The 24,607-nt window shown below is 34.2% G+C and overlaps 1 protein-coding gene across 6 annotated transcripts in view; it reads right to left on the bottom strand.

Moving 5' to 3' along the window:
* LOC141901571 (uncharacterized) overlaps positions 1–24,607 on the bottom strand; it is a 232,547-nt gene that overhangs the window by 186,990 nt on the left and 20,950 nt on the right. The gene's annotated exons all lie outside the window — the stretch shown is intronic.

The raw sequence follows: 24,607 nt of genomic DNA, 5'->3' as shown, positions 1-24,607 counted from the left end.
CAATATAACATTTCGACGTTTAAATATAGGTCATTATATAATCCCAGGAAGCCATTCTACATCTATGTCAATAATATTTTGCCAGATAGCTTGTTTGTGTACACATAGACCTGTGACGTTTTGCACATCGATTTACGGCTGTCGTTTGTAAAATGACGCTGAATGGTTAACATCGTTTAGGTTTCATAATGGTAACGTTTTATAAGGCGTCAAAAAATGTGTGTTAGGTATTTAGTTTGGTGTAGCAGCATCAATATTCTTAAAAGATCTATCTGGAAGAATTCCAACAGTTTAGCTATAGGTTTTTTTACCATAAATTTATGTTTTTCACTATTAGACAACCTTATCTTTATTCTATCAGAACTATCACTTTTTAAAAATCTAATACTAAACCCGGAATTACTACCTAACTTATGCCAGGCTTCTATTAATTTCTTGTGCTAATGTATCTAAATTATATAACCCTGGTTTTAAATATATATAAGACCATTCATTTTTACCTTTATCAAAAATTAAAAAGGCTCTATGTTCAATAGTTTTATTCGATATATTGTAAAATGAGTTACATAAACTAATATTTACTAATTTTAAATCAACACAATTCTTGAATTCTCTATCTAATTGTACTAGTAAATTATGTGATTTATAATTTGTAAGTCTTCTTGAATCAACAAATATTCTGAATAATCTTTTAATTCCACCATTTATTTCACATATTTTCTTATTCGAAATCTATTTCATGGTGCCCTTTTTCATTCTTACCTTTGTATATGAAATAGAAATCTCCAGAACATAATTCTTCTAAATCTACGCTTGATAATCTATGAAATCTATCTGGTAAATATGTTATGAATTTATATTTATTTCCTTTTGATCCTTTATATTCTAAGTGGATAACTAATTTATCTCGATATTTGTTAGTAACTGTATCAATATTTGTAATTAGATATTTCTTATGGATTGTTAATTCTTTTAACTTCTTAAATTTATAATCTAGTGATTTGACATTTGAAGTATTTTTTATTCTATCTAGAAATAATTTGTTGTTCTCACTGTGTGCTTGTTTACTCTCCATCTATAATTCATATTTTTATTAAAATTTGATTAACACGCTAGAACTCTTTTCATTATTTCCTTCTCTTTTGTTTCTTCTCTTTTAAATTTTAAATATTCATCTAAATTACAACCATAAGCAACTGTATGAATTCCATCATCTAAAATATATCTTTTATCATCAAATGGGTTTAGACTTATCTTTTCTATCTCTTCAATAAACATTTCATGATCTTCAGATCTTAAACATCTCATCTTGTGTTTTCTAACTTCTTCATTGAATATACAATTGATGTAATCTTTGAAATGAATATTCTTTTCTACTACACTTTTGGTAATTCCTTTTAACTTTTTAGCTTCATGTTCTTTAGTTTTATATGAATACATTTAAGATCTAATACCTATAAATTCTATCATTTCTTCACCACCTAATTCATCCTTAAACTTCCCGGGAACTTTTTTATTATCATTGCTAAACAATTCATGATCTTTAGGATAATTACTGAAATCAAAATGATGTTTTAATGTTTTTAAATCATCAGTTATGTTTTTAGTTTTTATCTTTAATATGTAAGAATCTGTATCAAAATATAAGATTTCTATATGTTTTTCTCCAAAATGAGGTTGTAATACGTTATAATAGAATTCATACATTAATAACTTAAATCTAAAACTGAAGCACCGACATAAATTGGTTTATTAAATTTCATTGATGTTCTTCTCATTTTAACTGCAGCTAAATTTTCATCAAATATTCTGTTGCCCATAAATTTAGGATATGTTTGTAAATGTCTAATTCTTTTACCATTACTAACTAACTCAATATCATTTCTATTTCTAATATTTTCACAAGTCTTACCATAGAATGCATCATTCATTAGTTTGAAGAAATCTTTTTCGAAATCAGTTTTAGCTTTAGTTCTCTGTTTGGTGTTAAAATCTATATATTTTTCTAACCATTTAGATTGACTAAATGAAATATATCTATGTACTTTTTTTAGGATCATTCCTTGTTTTAGATAAAACTTTAACATTCTTTAATGTACTACATAATCATATTTATCTTTTGAGTTACCATTAACTTTTCTGTATGAATATGATTTTTGGGTTTAATTCTTTTTTGATAATTTGATCATTCATTATGTGTTACAGTTTTATGTTCTGGACAGTATGCTTGATTTCTAGATTTAAATCTAATATGTTCAGGATATTCCAAGTCTACAACAAAGAAGTAACCAGTCTCTGAATCATCTGCAATATCTAGAATTCTTTTCTTCCAATCAAATTTATCATTATTTTCATGTTGTAAAACTTCACTTATTTCAAATACTCCATAAGGTTGTGGTTCCATCATTGCCCAACCATATAGATTATTTGCATCTATATAATATAGATTATTTGCATCTATATATAATAACTTATATCCAGGGTTATCATATACATTGAAATATCTATCACCTAATACACCTGAAACTCCTCTTATAGATTTTTCAAATAATAATAATTGATCTATATTTGTTAACAAATCCATTTTTATATCTGTAAATTTTAAACCACAATCCCAAGTTAATCCTGGTGATGAATAACAATGGCATGGATCAATATTAAAATATTTTAGATTTACATCTCTAAACCTTTCAAATATATCTGATAATAATAATACATCTGATTTTAAATATAAATCTACTAATTGTCCATGATTTTTCATTCTAAAATGATTCCAAATATTCAATGTTCTATTATATACTTCATCTTTAACATATTCATTTTTTAATTCATCATAGAATTTTTCTTTTAATAATTCAGTTATATTTAAATCATTATGTGATTTATAAAATGAATATGGAATTGCGCCTTTATATCTCATTAATTGCAAATCATTATTATTTGGATAGTGTTGTTTTAATATTCTTAATTCATTATCAACTAATGATTTTGATAAGTTATCTAATGAACTACCTAAAAATCTATATGAATTTATAAATCTTAGGCACCCAAATTGGAATGATATATAATTCTCAGATGTTTTAGCTAACATTTTAAATTTATATGTTGGTATTTTATCTTTTGATTTATATGAATTTACTCTTTCTATTTCATTATTGATTTCTTCTATTTTATGACGTAGCTGTTTGATTAATAAATGTGCGTCATATCCTGATAAATTATGAAATATTACTGGAACAAAGTTAATTTTCTTTGCTTGTAAGTTACAATTCTCATGCGCTGCGCCTCTAAACTTTCCATTTAAATGATCATGGTCTCTTACTTTTTTATCTCTAAAATTAAATAGTTTTTCACAATAATAAAATTTATCTGCTTCTTTATCTTCTTCTGTCATTATAATTTTTATGTTTGTATCTAATAGTTTACTAAATTTGATTTCATACTCGATTAATAAGTCACAAAAATGATTGATAACATTTTCATTTCTATAATGATAATATTCACTTTTAATTAGTTCTGGATAATCAGATTTAATACATAACCCAAAAACTGCAGCTGATTGATGAATCTTTTTAATAGTATTTGTTATTAGGGGATCTGAATAATCAATTATATCATTTTCATTAGAATTTCATTTCTTTCTATTATAATATATTTCTTCTCTATCTTGATCAGTTAATTCTTTATTTAATGATTCAAAATCTCAATATATCACAAATGGTACTTTATTCTTGTAATCATATTTTTTGAATTCTAACACTTTATCCTTTTCATTTGGTAAAACTATCTTACAATAATCATTATCACATAATTGTTTATGATTTAATTGTTTATGATTTCATAATGCACTTTCAGTTCTGAATTTATGTAAACATTTTCTACATAGATATATTTTATGGTAATCATTTTCTGATTTAAAAAAATAAATCAATTTGTTTAATCCACATATAATGATTTTCATAATATAGTATATCTATAACATCATTTGAATCATAATCTTTTGATAGGTATAAAGGTTGTAATGTATAATGTTTTATATTGTTACCTTTTGTTTTTGGTAATTTGAGTAAATCAAACACATTTATCTTTATATTATTATCTCTTTCTATTTTTGGAACATTTTTAATTCTAACTGGGTAATTATCTATCTTATAATTATTTTCAAATGGTTTATAATTTGTTAATCTAAAACTATGTGTAATATCTGCTGTTGGATGTAAGCAACTAATAATTGACCATAGAAAACATTTATCATCAGAATTTTGCACATTTATAACAGCATTAGTTTTAAATGGTAGTTTAATATAACTTGATGCATTTGTATTATCATCTTTATAATACGCTAAATTATTTTCATCAATTGGTTTTGATTTAGTTAACTTATTATATTTTGTGTTATAAACATATAAAGTCATAAATATTATTTCATGGAAAATTAAACCAGATCCTTCAAAATATTTCTCTTCTATTTTAGTTTTTACTTCATTATAACATTTATCTAATTTATCATGTTTATGTTGTTTTGAAATAATATGTTGTGAGTGGGAATTTATATTGTATATTGGTTTATCTTCAGATTTTATAAACTTTACTTTTAGAAGATATACTAATTTTAGGGTATTCAACACCTGTGATTATTTTTATAATATTTTTCATATTTTCTAAATGTTTTTTATTTTCTTCTGTTTTTCCTTTATGAAATTTAAACTCGATAGCTGCTGGACCAATATCACTTTTAAATGCTTCGGTTATCTCTATTTCCTTTTTATTATCTAATGAATTAATATAATTTCTTACATCTTCCATGTATGGTCTTTTATTGTTTAATTTATTTTTCATTCTTTTAATTGTCTTCTGTTTCTTATCATTATCTTTATCAAAATAATCCTCACCTAAAATATCATTATTCTTATTTCGAAGATGACTTTTAGATTTTAAATGTTCTTTATAATATCTTTTATCACTGAATGATTGATATATTCTCTAAATGTGTTTTAGTTTTATTGTGTCTTGCTTTTTGAGATTTATCTATATTGATATTACATGTTGAACAGTAGTACTTATTTGCTTCCATTTTAATACTAAATTTTTTATTAAAATTGATTTTAAAAGTTATTCATTTATATGTTATTCATATATATATGAATCTTTTAAGAGTAATAGGGAAATGGTGTTTTCATATCAGAGGTCGAGAGGTTGAGCTCATAAAAAAATGAAAAAATAAATTTGAGTGTGCAAGAATTTATTTTTTCATTTTTTTATGAGCTCGACCTCTCGACCTCTGGTATGAAAACGCCATTTCCCTATTACTGAAGACGTACGGAGAATTGGAAGACACTGCGGTCGATTCTGACGTAACAAAACTTCAAGAGGGGCACGAAAACCTCCCCCGAAAGATAAGGGACGTCCGAACACTAGACGAGAAAATTCAAGCGCTATTTCCGTTAGACGATTTGGGTGAGGAGCTGACGAAAAGCGATGATTACATAGAAAGTATTGAGCTCGAGAAATTAAGACTTGGTAAGTCAATTATGTCAATACAGATAAATTCAAATGCTCAAGAATTTCGTCATAAAAACTTAAACACCAACAGCTAAATACAAAAAAATAGATTTGCCTAAATTCAGAGGCAATATCTTACACTTTTATGAGTTTTGGGACAGTTATCGGACCGCAATACATGATAACACAAATCTTAGTGCTGTTCAGAACTTCAATTACTTAAAAACATTACTTGGCGGTGAAGCGGAACAAGCTATAAGTGGTCGAACACTTACAGACGCGAATTATAAAATAGCTTTCGATATTTTGTTCACTAGGTATGCACAGAAACACAAAGTTGCTCATGCTCATTTTCGATCACTGATCAATTTGCGGCCTCCGTCTAATGATTAAAATTCGTTACATGATTTTCATCACAATGTGGAACAAGAAACGAAATTCTTAATATGGACTTTCCTAAATTTACTTGATACTGTATGTTTAATCCAGCATCAAAATTGTGATATGGCACTCTAGACATCAAGCAGAACAAATGAAAATAAGTGAAAATTGATTTATTTCAAATGATGCGATAAAACTGACTTCACAGATGATTAAATCGAAAACAAGGACGAAATATACGAAGAAAAAAACATAACTGCATGATGATTCATCATGAAAAAGGTAGTGGGATTCCCCCACTGACTCAAACAGACACTCTCCACATTCATGGTGCGACGCTGATTTCACTTATTTCATACACTGTGTACGAAGTTAGTTTGTAAGACAATTTATTTTCGTAAATTGTACAATTTTCCAAGATTTACTTCCCCCTTTCCCCATTTCACTGCCCTTCTATAAAATTCACTGCTTTTCACGGCCGCCTGCAACGAATCCTGGCAGTTGAATCATTTGCAATTTCCAAGATAGACTGGTTGCCTGTCCCACCCAATATGGGATGAGACCAGTAACCAGTCTATTTCCAAGAAACTAGGTCACACGCGAGGCTCGCTTTTCATATACATGCGCAGATCAATACACTACATAGCAGCCAGTCTATATGACCATGACGAGCACCAGTGTGAAGCACGAATATATGTAAAAAGGCATGTGTTCTCCCGAAACGAAATGTAGTTCCAACAACAAATAAATGACTAAATTAATAAATAAGCAACGCATTCCGATGAAATTCAATAGGGTTAGAGATTTTATATTAGCATTGAATGTTTTGAAGGTTCTGAAGAGAAACAAAGCCTCGCTTGGAAGTTATTTTGTACCAAAGGAAGAAAGTTTCATATGCGATAGCAAAAATGGACTTCGCTTTTCCATAAAAATTGATTTGATGTTTAGAAGCCTTAGGAAGGTCACCTAGTATTTATTCAGATCTATTAGAATCCGCTAATCGAGCAACTTCCAAAATGTGTTCTTACAAATACAGCGCCCCTGAATGGCAGTACAACCGAAATTAAACTTAGACAATCTCCGTACTTTTTTATAATTGGAAAATAATATGTTAGATTCGGCTGAGCAATCATCTTCATTTGAGGTCAAGAAAGACTCCAGCGCAATTTCATTTCACGCCGTTGTGAATAGCGTAAAAGATCGTCCTTGTGTTAAATGCGCCAAACTTCACTGTCCAAGTGATTGCAAAGTAGTGACTAACGTCAAACAGCGATGGAAAATTAGTTAAGATGAAAAGCTTTGCTTCAATTGTTTGGGTCATCATGTAGCAAGAAATTGCAAATTAAAATTCTGTTGTAAATTTTGCAGAAACAAACATCATTCCAGTTTATGTACTTATCGAAAGAATTCTGAGCTTAACAACAGCACTACTTCTGCTCAAAGCATACATGGGCAAAATGATTATACTAATTTGTTACTGACATCACAATGTTCAACAGGAAACATGTTACTGTCGTCTGAAAACCAAGTTGAACATAATATGACAGCGAATGACCAAAATTCTAATGCTAAAATTGTAAGTGGGTATCATGTTTCGGCTACTAAAACAGTTTTGCTTAAAACCGCTGTGGCTAGTCTTGAACGAATGTCAAAGTTTAAACAGAATAGTTACTGCTAATATCCGTTTTGATGAGGGTTCTACAAAGTCATTCATAAGTCAAAAATCAGTAGATAAATTAAATTTGAAACCTATTCTAACTGAATTGATTGACATAAGTACATTTGGTGGCGTGAGTCATGGCTCTAAAAAGTGGATGTCAGTAAAGTTTATTTGGAAACAATAATGGGTGAAAGGATTTCGGTTGAAACATCGTTCTGATCTAGCGTCACCTATATCAGTGAGAAGTTCACTTGCAGTTAAAAAATGCCTGTATCTTCAGGGTCTAAAATTAGCTAATACTGATGATGACTCTTGATTCTTTTAAAATTTCAATGATTATCAGTGCAGATCGATATTGGTCATTTACAGGTGATCACGTGGTTAGAGGTGACAGATCAGGACCTACTGCTGTACAGCCAAAATTGGGATATCCTTTGTCAGGTCCGGTAGATAGTACTAGTTCACGTAGTGTAGTCATGAGTACTCTAACGTATCACAAAGAAGAAGGTCTAGATTTAGAGGTTTTTTGGAACATAGAATCGATAGGTTAATAATGACTACGATATTTACAAAGAATACTGTAGCAACAACATTACTTACAGCACGTTTATCATGAAAGATAACCATGTAGATTTGCCGAATAATTTTCAGATTAGTCAAGCTAGAACAAGATCAATGATTAGTAGACTAAATCCATATTTGTTGAACAAATATCATAAAATTATTCAAGATCAAATTTAGCACATATTTATTGAAAAAGTTTTCACACCAAAAGTTTTCAGGATTCACACCTTTGCCTTTTCTTCAGATATCGAAAAGGCGTTTATGCATGTTCTATTACATGATGACGATCGAGACTTCGTTAGGTTTTTTAGGCTGTCAGATCCAACGAATCCTAATAGTGAATTTGATATTTATAGATTTTGCGTTGTACTTTTTGGGGCGAACAGTTCTCCATTTATCTTCAATGCAACATAACAACATCATTTAGAATTGAATCAGGGTGTGGTTAGTGATGACATGCAGCAAAATATCTATGTAGATAATATCATTTCTGGTTGTGATTCAATATGTGATTTGATCAGTTATTATTAGGTTTCACGGGAATTATTAACCGAAGCTGGATTTAATCTACGAGAGTGGATTTCGAACAGCATACAATTATGTAATTTAGCAAAGATTGAGAATGTGTGTAGTGAAAAAATAATTGTAAAGATTCTAGGTATAGAGTGGAATTCTGATTCTGATGAGATTAAGTTAGCGGACCGTGAACTTCCATTTGATAATACGTTGGTAACTAAACAAAATGTGGTCAGAAATTCGGCTAAAATCTTTGATCCATTGGGGTGCTTCCGCCAGACACTGTTAATGCAAAACTATTCATTCAGAAGTTGTGGCTAGCCAAATAAGAATGGGACGAGCCATCAAGAGATGTTCTAATAGTTTCATAAATTCGAAATTGAAGTGCGACAATCAAGTTTCATTTCTAATGTCCAAAAAACCGGGTAGCACCTACAAAGGCTCGTAGTATACCAGAAATGGAATTGTTGGCCGCACTTTTACCTGCTTGATTATCAGATTTCATGAGGAATTTGTTACATAACTTGGAACTAGTTTTTCACTTTTGGTGTGATAGTACAATAGCTTAACACTGGATTACATCTAGTAAAGATTTATCTCCTTTTGTAGCGAATAGTCTCTGAAATAAGGAATTTAACGAAGTTGAATGATTGGTATTTTGTGAGGGCAAAAATAATCCAGCTGATTTGTTGTCCTGAGGGATATCTGCTCAGAATTTGCGGGAAAGTGATTTGTGGTGGCAAGGTCCGCAATTCCTATTGTCTGGTCATTATGAATCAATCCGCCTGCAAGCAGTAATTGGCGAGCTTATCAATTACTTGTCAGTCATTGGCACCGAGCATACCACGGCCACGCGACATAGTTTCCTGCCAGTTTAGTCTAAAACAATTAATGGCTGTGGCATGCAGCGATCATCGAAACAATTTTAGCAGGTTTTCATTCATAGTTTATAAAAACTAATAGGTAAATCTTCAATTCTACGAAAAATACATAATTCATAGAAAATACGAGTTTTGTATAATCCGTATAATGTCTAATTCATAGAAAAACTCACGGTCCCATGAGATGCGAATTAAGCGCGGTCAACATATAGTTTCATGTGGGATATCTTTTAATGGTAATGCAATTTAGGTCTGAGCTTACAAGAAACGATTTCAAATGTGATTACATGTCTTGGCATGATCTTTTCAACAATTCAAGTGAAGGTATACGTTGATGCATGTCTGTGTACATGGTAATAACACTTATCTGCTCTGTGGGAAGCGTTATCTATTACTAATTGATAAATTAATAGTAAACGCGGCGTATATAAAGTGACATTGGCGACAATGCTATCAACGTGCGAAGCGCACTGTAATATCATCACTTTGTTGCTAACTTAATACAGATAATAGGACTCCAAAAATGATCGCTAACAAGGACATAACAAGAGGCCCATGGGCCTTGAAGCTTTGGTTATGATGTTGATATAACCAGGTGACATCACCATTATCGGAGAAATTATTTTCGCATTATGGACCAAATGTTTCAAAACAGTAATTTTGATCCGTATGGGGCCGGAGTGACCTTTTAGTTAGACGTCACCGAATTTTACCAGCATGTTATTCTTTCCTTGTAGAAGGGCAAACATAGTTAAATATTGCGACCGAGACAGGAAACAAATTAAGTCCCAAAATTCTTTTTAAGGGCTAATAACCCTCTAGAACTTTCTGGCTAACTATTCCTTTAAGGCTGGCTTATGTTGACAAGCAACGCGACGCCTACTGACGCAACTGGATTTATTGTCGATTAGCGACTACGACAGGCCGCCAGTTGCAGCTCTATCGGTTCGACATAAGCCGGCTTGCGACGGCAACCTGACACCTACCGACTCATCGCAAGCCGTATCCGGCTAGTTGTCCATGTTCTACTCCGGCCTATGGTAGGCGGACAGTTGCTTTCGATCGCAACCAACATAAGCTCATCTGCGACGCGACAGAAATGAGCGCAGGGGTTCCAGCCAATTAGAAACCGATTATACACAGTACAACTTATGACCGCTAGTTAGCGTCATTCGTAATTAGTCATAAACCTTCAAATTCAAGGAGTTCAAAACGCAAACTAAACCTTCAGCATGGTAGATGACTGGACCGAAGATCTAGAAACGAAATTGGTCTTCATATGATGTCCCTAGCACATTGTATTCAAAATAGAATCAGAAATAGTTTTTCTAATGGAAATATATTTCCCAATAATTCAAATTCATTCTCAAAATGCTTATCACGTGACCGTCTGAGCTGTTGCAGTTGCCAGTAATCATAACTGACATAAGCAGGGAAGCAACTGAGAGGTTGCTCGCGTTGCTTGTCGACATAAACGAGCCTTTACTTTTACATTTGATACCCAACCGATCATTCCAGTTTCTCACTTTACATCGCTGAAATTTCAAAATATGATTTATTCTTTTGACCTATACACTCATCTTCAACCATTCTGTTCAAAAATGTTTACATGCAATTTGTGATTTTGTTACATGATTTTTGACCACATTTCGTTGTGTACATCGCTTACTGTTCAGCGTCGGCTAAACCAGCAGGTGCGCACTGCAACATCCATTTAAGGGACAGCTGAGAAATAGCGTCTATAGAAATGCGTTGAACTTTGGGGAAACTGCATAATTTGTATCATATAGGTATCTCGTATTATGGATATCAATGGATTTTCAAGTAACATTATCTCAAAATTTATGATATATAGAAGAATTCTAATTGGTTAAATAGTTGTTATTATAGTAGTGGCTTGTTGCTTAGACACATCAGATTGAAAAAAACTGGAAATCTCTATTGCTGTAATGAAGTTAAAGGAGTGAATGAGTCTTGACTTAAAAAGAAGGACAGATTAGCTAGATGATGTAAGTATGAAATTGATTTTAACATATGTAAGATTCTATACACAGAGTCTTTCATATAACTGGAGAGAATGTTCCATCAATCCGATTGAAGTCGGTGTAGAAACCTAATTTTTCATGAGATTGCAGAGGAGGTGTTGGGTATAGCTCCCCACAGAAAATGATTGGTGTGTGACAAATATGTAGGGAGAAACAGAGTGGGACTGAACACCGTAAAATTTTTACTTGCACAGGACACAGGCCTGATTAATTCATGGCTCATTTTGCGTTAGGCCTATGAACTTATCAATTATGTATCCTACTGTATCTGTCAATCACTTGTCAATCATCAGTCAATCACTTGTGGTCAGATTTGTGCAAGTAGAAACATGACATCATGCATCAATTAAATTTTTTTTGTGATCGCTTCAAAACACCCCCACTGCAATCTTGATAAAATTTGGCTTCATATATTTACTGCGACTGAAGTTATGGGTCATTTTCTGAGGATCTGGTTTTTTAAACACATGAAATTGAAAATGTTTCAATACAGATATCGGACTTGTGACCTTGTGAATAGGTCTATCCACATTAAGGCTATTTATCCTATTTCAATTATAAATTGCATTCCTTTCAGAATTTTGCTTCTTTTCAGTTATTCATAATAGGTTTTTTTTGTAGCTACATTGATCATAAGGCCAATAGGAAAAAATTAAAACTGTTTATTGTTTCTTAGCTAAAATGGCCGGAGCGGATGAACCAGCATTAGGGAAGAGGCTACTTTTTGGCAGCGAAAATGACCTTGGTACTGCAAAAAGAAAGAAATTTGATTGGGAAACCTGAATTTTTTGTGGACGTCAGAGCCGCAAGAGGATAAAGAAAATGTGCATAATCGAAACAGAATCAGGACTGAATTCGATATCTGAGGCCGCAAAACGAACGAATGACTACGCACTGATTTCACTAATTGAATGTCATGATTTAATTGCCAAAAAAGCCCTTTATCACGCAGACTGTCGATGTAAATACGTGAGTCAAAAATTTAGTTGTGTTACAGAAATTCCGGAAAATCCAAGAGATATCGAATTCAACAGGTTAAAAGGTGAAATCGATGCATCTTTACAAAACGGTTATATACTTGAAATGAACAAATTGCTGGAAAGATATAAATGTTTGCTTGGTGACTGTCATGTAGCTGCAGGCGATGCTAATACCTACACTGCCCAGAACTTGAAAAAAAGATTGATATCTGTTTATGGTGACAGTGTGCAATTTCTGAATCAGTACCTTAAAAACCAACCCCAGATATTGCTGAGCTCAGAGCTCACAAAAGAAGACATCTGCAAACATTTCACCAAAGTAAACGAACAAGTAAATCAGAAATTCAGAAGTGCTGAAGCTGCTACCCTTCCAAGTGGAGAAAATGAAAAAGGCAGTTCTGCATGAAGCTGCTTTAATTCTGAAAAATGCTATAAACAGCCTTACAAGAAAGAAAACGAAAGAATTAACAAAGAAAGAGAATTTTGACGATGAAACGAATTCTAGAATACCTACGTTTGTTCCTGGATTTTTTGTTTACCACTCGACTATCGGGTGTGATGCTTGTGACAGAGAAAAAAAGGATTGTTACATTTCGTCTGTTGGACAGGATATTGTTTATATTGCTTCACAATCCCGTATCAAAACATCGAAACATGTGTCTTTGGCGTATACTGTTAAATCGCTGAGTGGTTCTAAAGAGCTCATAACATTGCTCGACAGATTAGGGCATACTGTTAGTTATAGTGATGTTTGTCGTACGGATACCATACATTCTAAATCCATTTCTAAAGCTGAAGCATATAGGCCTATACCTCCAACTATTAGAGAAACAACTTTAGTACAAGCATCTGCGGACAACGAAAGCGGATTGGAGGATATTCTGATTGAGTCAGGAATTTATGGCCCAGTAACAGCACCAGGAATTGGACAGTGTGCTCACTACAACAGAGCAGTCCGTGGGCACAAATTACTGTACGAGGGTCACAACTGTATGCTATTGTGCGAATATCAAGAAACAGCAGGTGACGGGGATTTGACAGCCTTCTCTAAATACCAAGAGTTGTTTGATTCTGTAGAATTGGATGAATTGAAATTTGCAGTTGAAAAAGCAGTTCACGATCCTGATATCATGAAATTAAAAGCAAATCTCCACAAATTCTGTGATGCCAGGTCCAAATCTTTTCCGACCTTTTCCTTTTGGAACCAGTATTTAGAGATGGTTTCGATATTACTGGACTTCATTCGAGCGGAAAGGGATGGAAATTGGATGTTACACCTGGAAGCTGCAACCAGGATGCTGCCTTATCAGTTTGTGTCTGATCGTCACCATTATGCTCGGTAAGGATGATATATCTTGGTTTAACTTGATAATTGTTAACAATATCAATTGAACAATGGGATCCCTAAAAAGATTCTTTCAGTGACAGCTTTGTCTTACAGGTGGTTGACAGTCTATCTGAATGTTATGAAGACGTTACCAATAACAGTTCCTGATGTGTTCGCAGCATTCGTCTCTGGGCAGCATTCATTTAGTAGGTCAGGGAAAAAGTTCAGTAGCGTATCGACTGACCTACTATTGGAGCAATCCTTGAATCGCGATTCCAAAGTTACGGGTGGCATAACGTCATTCTCAGGTGACCAAAAAGCTGTTGACAAGTAAGTTGATTGACGTCTATATAATTCAATGAAACCAATATTGTTGGCGACCTCTCCGGAACAATTCAATCAGAAAAATACTCTAAATGAAATTTTCGAAATTATATTCAACAGATGGATGAAGACTGCACATGTGCGGGGGAAAATGAAATCTCACTTAAGGGATATGTTCAGTTCAGTGCAATTCACTGTACCTCACAAAGACTGTTCGAAGTACATGATCACAAAGGACCAAAATGATGTCCAAGTCCTAGTTGTAACTATAAGTGGTTTAGCTGTAAATCCGTTCAGCTATACAGAAGATGACTTACTGAATATAGTTACAGGTCAGTGGAATACTTGCACCTGAAATGTTCTTTTCAGCTGACTTTTTAAATGCAAAATTCCTTATGGTTTTAGTGTACCTAAGTATTTTATCTGATTTTATAGGAGCTGTCGCACTGGAATATATCTCCGAAAGTTTGATAAATGCTCGACAAAACGGACAACATCAGTTGATGCAATTCCTTTCTAAGCGCCTGGTCGAATCGCCACCAAAGAAGCTTATTAAAGACACATTAAAAAAGTCCGGATTGAAAACTTTCGTTGATATGGGGAAACCGCTGAAAAGTCAGGGAAAATGTAAACATATCCAGGTATCAAATCACGAGATATTCAGTAGATTGCTTGTAGTTGCGTCCGGACGGGATATCGACCTGAAACACATCTTAACCTATGAGCTTAGCAATGTACCGCTATCAATCGCTAATGCCGATGGGACTTTAGTTTCAACAGCTAAAAGTAAATTTGTGCTAGCAATTACGAAGGATATGCCTAAGCCTCAACCTCCAACTGGACAATTTGATGCCAGTGTCATTGATGACATGGTATTACTTCATTCTATGAAAACAAAAAGTCTGGTATAATAGATATCGGTGCGATTTAAGAATAGGGGACTATAGCGGCTGGTAGCTCCCGTAAATTGTCTATAGATGGTACCTGGCGATACTTTGCAAACCAAAAAGGACTGGTGGATAGATGGCGGTGCGACATAGCCTACATGATGATAAAGAGAGAACGTGGCTTTTATGAATGACAACTCTACAGTTCTACACCTCAACAACTGACAAAGATATAGAGAGAATGTGGCTTTGTTACAGACAACTCTACAGCTCTACACCTCAACACCTCAACAACTGACAGAGATATAGAGAGAATGTGGTTTTGGTACAGACAACTCTACAGCTCTACACCTCGACACCTCAACAACTGACAGAGATATAGTAGAGAGAATGTGGTTTTGGTACAGACAACTCTACACCTCTACACCTCAACAACTGACAGAGATATAGAGAGAATGTGGTTTTGGTACAGACAACTCTACACCTCGACACCTCAACAACTGACAGAGATATAGAGAGAATGTGGTTTTGGTACAGACAACTCTACACCTCGACACCTCAACAACTGACAAAGATATAGAGAGAATGTGGTTTTGGTACAGACAACTCTACACCTCTACACCTCGACACCTCAACAACTGAAAAATATATATATATAGAACGTGGTACATGTACAGACAACTCTGCAGCTCTACGACTACACCTCAAAAAATGTTGAACAGATTCAGATAAAAGATGAGTGAGTGTACTGTGTACAGTGTACTGTGTACTTTGTACTGTAAGTGCGAGAGAGTGAGTGAGAGTGGGTGTGTACTGTGAGTGTCAGTGAGTGAGTGATTGAGTGAGTGAGCGACTGTGAGCGTGTACGGTGAGTGAGTGTGTACTGTGAGTGTCAGTGAGTGAAAGTGTTTGAGTGAGAGTGTAATGTAAGTGTCAGTGACTGTAAGCGTGTACGGTACTGAGAGCTACGAGCAATTATCTAAACTAGATAATTGCTCGTAGGTGAGAGTGAGTGTGTAGTTTGAGTACGAGTGAGAATAAGAGTGTCTAATAATTTAGTGTGAGTGTAAGCGTGTACTGTGAGTGAGAATGAGTGTGTACGGTACTGGAGTGTGTGTTAAGATCGTAGGTTTGATTGCTTATTTAGTCTGATGCATTAAATTTGAGGATTGTATTAATTTTGTTTTATGTACCGTACGTAAATAAAATTAGTTGTTATGAATTGGTAATTGATGAGTTGTTTGTGGTTGTTTCATGAAAATTGGGGGGGGGGGAATATCTACACCAAGTCTTTGTTCTTTGGGATGTGAATTGTGAATATGGAGGTGCCCCCTTATTTGTTGTCTCTTCATTTTTGTGTGGTGTCTGTTTTTATCACCGTAATGTTGTTTTCCATTTATCCAAAGAACGGGTGTTAAATTACTGGTTGAATTGTATCATTTGCGGCCTTTCCGTTGCGCCCGCTGGACACCCCGCTTCAGATGATAGTAGTCGGACGTTTTTTGGTGGTAATTAGTGTGACATCATGGCGGGCCGTGTTCTTTTATTTGTGATTATATTGACGGATTAGTTTGGGTTGTTGTGGTTTCTAAGTAGTCTATTACTTTGAACAAAAATCATCGGCTGTTGTAGTAATTAATGCAAATTACAGTGGAGGTAATTATTTAGATGGCGGGTTGATATAAACTGTGTTAACAACCTAGTCCCCTAGTTCTTGAAACTTACCTAGATATCTTAGGATATCTTATCAATTTAAATCGTGCGTTTGTCGTGAAACATCTAAATCAGATCTTAATTCATGATTTAACCAGATACATGAAGAATCGCGTCATAAAACAGCTTTTCAAACGACGCAAGGCAAAATGTGCTTTAAAAGAATGCCGATGGGAATTGAAAATGGTCCTATGGCTTTTCAGATGCTTATGTCAAAATGTTTAGGTCATTTGAATTGGCAATATGTATTGTGTTTCATTGATGATCTAATATTCTCTGAAGATTTTGACAGTCACCTAGTTCATTTATCAAATGTTTTTGAGAAGCTTAAACAAGCCGGTCTATTTGCGGAACCAACTAAGTGTGAATTTGCAGTCCCAGACGTTGAATATCTGGGTTATATGTTATCAGCAGAGGGTCTTCGTACTTGTAAAAAAAACATCGAAAAGGTTAACAGCTTTCCGGTTCCGTCCAATGTCAAACAATTACGAAGTTTTCTAGGATTAACAAATTTTTACAGGAAGTTCATTGAAAATTATGCATCGATAGTTTCTCCCTTGAATGCTTTGAACTGTAAGGATGTGAAATTCAAATGGACTCCTGATTGTCAGGAAGCTTTTGATACACTTAAACAGAGATTAACTAGTGATCCAATTTTGATATTCCCTGATTCAATTCTCGTTTCTATCTCTCAGTTGACTCTTCAGACTATGCTATCGGTTACGTTTTGTCTCAGAAAAAGAATAATTCAGAACATGTTATTGGATATGGTAATCGCGTGTTACGTGCAAACGAAAAGAAATGGCATATTAGAGATAAGGAAGGTTTAGCTTTGATTGGTAATGAATTCACCGTGTATCCTGAGAACAAAAGTTTCACGTATATTCATGAAAACCCACTAAATAAACGTATAGGACATTGGGAATTGGCTCTTCAAGCGTATTCGTAGAGTAGCCGTGTTAACCTGGTTTAAGATAAGTAATGAGACAAGTAGTACTATATAGGTTAACTATTTATTCTTCAAGCGTATAACTTCTCTGTTGAACACCGACCGGGTAAGAAAAATGGTTATTGCGACGGTTTATAGGGTAATTGACACCTTTTTTTTTTATTTCAAAATACGATGTATTCTATTAATCTATACACTCATCTTCAACCGTTCTGTTCCAAAATGTTTAGTTTACGTGCAATTTGTGATTTTGTAACAAAGATTTTTGACCTCATTTCGTTGTTTACATCGCTTACTGTTCAGCGTCGGCTAAATCAGCAGGTGCGCGCTGCAACGTCATTAAAGGCAGAGCCGAGAAATAGCGTCTATAGAAATGCGTTGAATTTTGAGGAAACTGCGTGTATTTTCTGTTATATCTCAATGCCAGATTGTTTTACAGCTTTGAAACTGGCCAGGGAGGTAAAAGGATCTATTGTCTATTGCAAAAACCTATTTCAAAGAATCAATGAGTAATTTGAATAGGCTAAATCGATCAAATTGAAGATGCAGATTTCAATCCGCTGCTAAAGTCTATCCCTGTGGTTATGATCGCAGCATTTCCACTCTCAAAGAGCCAGTATCAACAACAATTTAATTGATACTGACAGCTGTAAGTGGTCAAACTCATCATGAGCATCGCTGACTCGCTGGACCCCAGCTGCTTGTTACTATAGTAACAGGCAAGAGTGAATAAAGAGCAAAACTTTTCGAAGCTTACACTTAGAAAATGAAGAAATTAGCAAGGAAAAATTAGCTTTGAAGTCTTGTTGCATTCAAGAGTGAATATTTTCCAAGGATACCAAAGTCAATGTTTACATTAGAAAGTGTCAGATCTAATTTTCAAGTTGAAACATTATATTTGGACGGGTGTTTAAGCATATTAGCAGCACAGTATGTACGACTCCATGAGAAGATAATCAAATCCACGAATAGTCATTTTTTAACATATTTGAGCATGTCTAGCTTTGTTTAGTGCACAAAATAAGAAATTAATCCACGAAATTCCACGCTAAAATACATTTTAAGTAATCGGTGTTCTTTGAAAATATACAAGAAAAACCAAATCTAGAGGAATAAAGAGAATGACTGACCAGGATGGGAAAACTTTAGTATTATTCACTCTTGAATGTAGTAGTTGCCTGACCTCAGTTACTTGCAGGGTTGAGCACATAGAAACCACAGGGTTCCAGATCTGCGATGATATGAACTGTTTGATGCACCGGCGATCATAACCACTGGGATAGACTTTATGAAGCTATTAAAGTACACTATGCTAAGCTCTCAGCACTGTTACTGGTGCTCCATAGTTCAGCACCACAAGCATACTATAGAATGTCTTATAAGTGATCACAGATTTTGATCTCACTAAAGAATAAATAGTTTCATATTCGTTTACTATTTACTATTTTTCATAGTCATTTAAGACTAAGTAGTTTGTAAACTAACACTTCAAAACTCTACAAAAACTTTCAATAAATTTCTACAGCCTTTACAACAAATATTCAAAGAAATAATGTTTTTCAATTAAAGTTTCACGTTGCAGAAGATTTTTGATAGATTACATCACAAATCTTTCACAAAAATTATTTCTAAGTTTTAAAATAGGATGGATGTGGAAATATTCTAATTTTGTGACCTAAGCCGCTACCAATACAAGGTATATTTCAAGAAAAGAATTGAAATTGTTCTTGCGGCTAATTCTGTCTAAGTTTCATCAGTTCATAAGTCAAAATATTCTTAGATCTAACCATGATCTTACTTACTATCACTAAATGATAATACAAAACGATGATTTAAACATCCGTGTTCCTTGCTGTCTACTAGAAAATGCCATGGAATGCTATTCAAATCCTATTTTTGCGCTTAGTTTGAATGGATATGATCCATTCGACAGCTAATTATACTCATTAATATGTAGACTCTCAAAATCAAGAGGCATTTTGTCTCAACTCGAATGCCAAATAGGTATAAAATTAAGTTGAATTGCTCTTGTAGCTTATTTTCAATTCATTTCTATAGACATCATTTCCGAGCCGTCACTTTAGTGACGTAGTTCTATTAATAGACACAGTACCACGCGTTCAGCAGAAGCAATGTATACACTGAACAGGTGCGGGAACATCAAAATCATCAATTCTGACAAGGTTGAAAAGATTTTTCCAATTATGAAATCACCTAGCCTTATTGTATACTATAATATATCGTTTAGTGTAAAAAGTAGAAAATCTTTTAAAAAGTGTCAGTTACCCTTTAAGTAGACGAGATTATAAACCTCCTCCTCCTAGACCTGATGATCCTTCACAAGAATCTGTTTTCACAGCAATGACAAATGGATCTCAGTCTTATGATGTCGTTTTTGATTATACTAACCCCGTGGTGGCTGAGTTAACTCCTGATACATATAAGGAGATTAAACTGATTGAACCTGCTAATATAAGTCACTTACAGAGGAATTGCCCCGAAGTGTGTCACATGTTGGAACATAAGTTAGATCCATCATATGCTGTCAATGATGAAAAACTGTTTCGGAAGCTCACTTCGAAGGCCAACCAATATGGTATTATCGATGGCATGTGATATTATTTGTATACGCCTAGAGTTACTGGTATTCCTATAGCCAAGAAGGTCATCCCAGTTCTTGAAGTTCCTAGATCCTTATGGTCAGAAATATTGAAATCTTACCACGATTCATTCGCGGGAGATTGCCACCAGGGTCGAGATCGTCTTTATGGTGTTTTACGCAATAAATATCATTGGGATTCCATGTATGAAGATTGCAGGAAATATGTTTCTACTTGTGAGAATTGCCAACAGGTCAAACAGAATTACTAAAATCATCCAACACCCTTACAACCATTACCAATTGAAGGCTTATTCTCCAGCGGGCACATTGACTTCCTTTGTAATCTTCCTGATGGTAATAAGCATATCCTACTCGTGGTAGATAGCTGGAGTAAATGGCCCGAGGCTTTTCCTCTCAAAACTCAGGAAACAACAGAGGTTTTGATTTGATTTATTTGATGATTATTATGGTACAAATATAAATACATAATTGTTACATAGTTTATACATATAATGCATGACAATCATCAGGACCTCGGAAATCATTATGTGATTGTCAAGACGAGGCCCTGGAGCAGATCACAAATGCAATTATGAAAAGGAGGATTGAGAATGATAATATTTTTCATCCCCAGACAATGTTGCAATATTGTAAATATGGTAAAACTAAGGAATTGTAAAGTGTAGGCAAAATGTAATTTTCGGGGATTCAACTGGACAATCCTAACGGATTTTTTGAATCCCCTGACAAACGTATGTTATAACGTTATAACCTGTTGTCTTTGTATTATAAATTATCATATGTTTGTCAAATAAATGAAACTGAAACTGATGTGCTGGGGTAGACATTGGCGGGCTTTGAACAATAAACCAATAGCACGTGAAACTTTGGCAGAGGTATAGACGGTATGTGCTGACCAGTTTAGGTTTTCATCAAAAATCACACCAAGAAATTTGTTGGTGCACGAATGAGCAACTGGTTGATTATCTATTCTGATTTCTGTATTGTCTGGTAATCAAAAATTGCCAAATTTCATATAGCTTGTTTTCTTTACATTAGTTCACGGTTTACAGTACGAATTAATTCTATAGGATCTTTGTTGCTACAAGAAATGGTCGTGTCGTCAGCAAACAGTATAAACTTGAATAACTTAAAAACATGTATTATGTCATTTACATACAAAAGCAATGGTCCAAGAATAGAACCCTGAGGAACATCGTGCGAGATGGGCTGATAACTGGAAGGAGATTTTTTGTAGAATACATATTGTTTACGATTTGATAAATAACTTCTGATCCATTCATTCGGGAAACCTATTATGGCTAATCTGCGTAGCTTTGGAATCAAAACTGTGTGGTCGATTGTATTGAAAGCTTTCGATAAATCAATGAAGATACTTATCGTGAATTGGCCATTTTCAACCTGTTTTGAGATATGTTCTGAAAAGTCAAGCAGTGCAAGTTCTGTAGATGAATTTTTCCTAAAGCCATACTGATGAGCGTTGAGGATATGATGAATATCAACAAAGGATAATAGACGGGGGTAGGTAATTTTTTCTAGGACTTTAGAAAAGAACGAAAGGACTGATATAGGTCTGTAGTTAGTAATTTCATTTTTATCGCCGCCTTAATGAAGTGGGGTGGGGCGATCTTAAGAGCGTCGGGAACTATCACCGTTAAATAAATAAGACTTATCAAAGATGTATAGTAATGGTTCCATTATTTCAGTGATGGCAGACTTGGCAATTTTAGGTTTTATATCATCTGGTCCAGCAATTTTATTAGCATTCAAATTATAGACAGTATATAAAATGTCCTGCTGAATAATTGCGTTAAAGAACAGGTTATGTGAAGAATCTTATTGGAGGTATGATAGGGGAGAGATTTCGGTTGTTGGAATTTTGTACGCTAGGTTTCTACCAACGTTGGTAATGAAAGAATTGAATTTATCAGGTACCTCTGAAGGAGCAAGGTCTACATCATTAATGCCTACAAATGGTGGGCATATATTTCTATCTTTAGGGCTACAGATAACTTGGTTTAAAATCGACCAGGTTTTTTTCAGGTCATGTTTCACGGTAATTAATGCTTGCGCGAAGTGCTGTTTCTGCGCAGCTTTAAGCAATCGATTCAACCTGTTGCGATATTTCTTATAACGTTCGTGATGATCAGCGCGCTTAGTTTGTTTGTATATTCGCTTTTGATAGAATTAAGTTAGCCTTCGGACAGCCAGGGTTTATACAAAGGACGAGTTACATTTTTAGTTAGAATAGGAAAACTTAAGTCGTAGAGCAGCTTGTATCTCGTGAAGAAAAGATTGTATGCTTTGTTGGGATCATTGGTTGTGTATATGTCACTTCAGTTTTCATTGATCAAGCGCGCTTTAAAATCCAAAATATCGAGTTCATTGATAGGTCTAAAGTGGACAATGTACGTACATTTTTAAGCGGCCGAGCACGCGGGTAAATAACAAAGGTAGAATAATGGTCTGAAATATCAGTAGTCAATATGCGGGATCGTTGGTTGTCAACATTTGTATACATGTGGTCAATACAGGTTGCTGATGTTTCCGTGACTCTTGTTGGTTTTAAAATAAGAGGTTGTAATGAGTGCGAAACCATGTTATTGCTTTGATAAGATTTATATTGAAAAATAAACACATTATTTTTAGGCAATGTTGAATTAAGTTCGGCGGTAAACTGATCTATTGGTTGACCTCCTGGTCGATACAGGACACCGACTAATATTTTTTCATTACGTGAAATCGACACTTTGCAGAATAACAATTCAAAAGTGTTATTTTCAATACTCAGGTCGTTACGTACTTTACAATTGTAGTGGTCATATCAATATATATCGCCACCCCGCCTGCATGGTTAAAATGACGATATAAGAAAAAGCTTTTGTATCCGTCTAGTTTGTATAATATGTCATTATCGTGATCATCTACCGCCCACATTGCAAAGGTAGCAAAGGTTCTCTTTAAAGAGATATTTTCGCGGTATGGTGCGCCTCATTCTTTAGTCTCTGATCGCGGTAAAACATTTGTCTAAGTTAGTTGGAGCTCTCTGTGAATTGTTTCATGTGAAACAACATTTCAGCGCTCCGTACCATACTCAATCAAACTCAGTTTGGGAGAGAACTAACCAGTACATTTGGCAATCGTTTAGGTCGTACTGTAACCGGGACTAGACTAATTGGGATACACTAAGGCCAGGTGTAATGATGAGTTAAAGGCATGTTCCTTCAAATGAAGGTTCAGGTTTTAGCCCATACCACTAGTCTAGTACCTAGCCGTCGTTCTACAAACAACGTCTAGGGCGAAAGTGCTCATATAAGGTTAATTTTCATCCCTCATTTTGAGGGACGAGGCTTTCAGTGTCTATTTCACCCCTTAAAAACACCATCAACTTACCTCAAGCTGACTGTTCTGTAATCAGATGGCAGTTAACTATTGTTTATGCATAAATTTGTAATCCTAAGTAGCTTTTGAGGATCGTAGTAGCTCAAAACTTTTGACTAGTCGCCTCAAAAAACAGTTGAAGTGAAGTAACGTAACAAATATGGCGGCTTTTCGTGGTGCATGATGGGAGTGTAAATTACGGATTCGGGCTTGAACTTGGACTGACATTGATGCCAATGCAGATATTATTCTTGTTTAAAATTCTTAAGGTTAAAATTTACCAAAATTTATGCATTTTATCAACAAAAAATAACATTTAGAGTAATTTTAGAGAAACATATTGAATTTTCACATTTTATTAATTTAGTCCATATTGGAAATCCCGATTGTGGCAATCAATTCAATTCAAATCGAATCAATAAATTCTCCGGTTCGCGATTTAAATCATCAAAAATATTGTCATAAAACACGTTTTTCAAAGTCAACAAGGTAACTAATTAATTTATTTTAGTACAAAGGTTTGATTTGACACCAAAATCAGTTGTTGCATTGCAATAAATAGGAGCATTAGCGCTGAATATCGCGCGCGAGGCTTTAGACTAGATCAGCGGGCACGTGCTGTATGAGCGCATCATATCTCCATGTACAAGCGTGTTCTGTGTCACACACACACACAGCAAGTGTATTGAGCGTCACCGTAGTAACGCACTACAACGGCTTGAACTAACGAGTAATGTTGATTATTTTATAACCAATCATTTTATAACCAAATTTGAGCACTTATAAACATCGGAATCAAATAATAACCAAGCTGCACCATTTACACCAAATACAGAATATATGTGCCAATTTACAGAAAAATCGGTCCACACAA

The sequence above is a fragment of the Tubulanus polymorphus genome, chromosome 3 (genome assembly GCF_964204645.1).
Source record: "Tubulanus polymorphus chromosome 3, tnTubPoly1.2, whole genome shotgun sequence".
In the NCBI taxonomy this organism is placed as follows: domain Eukaryota; kingdom Metazoa; phylum Nemertea; class Palaeonemertea; order Tubulaniformes; family Tubulanidae; genus Tubulanus; species Tubulanus polymorphus.
This window is presented reverse-complemented; position numbering and strand designations above follow the sequence as displayed.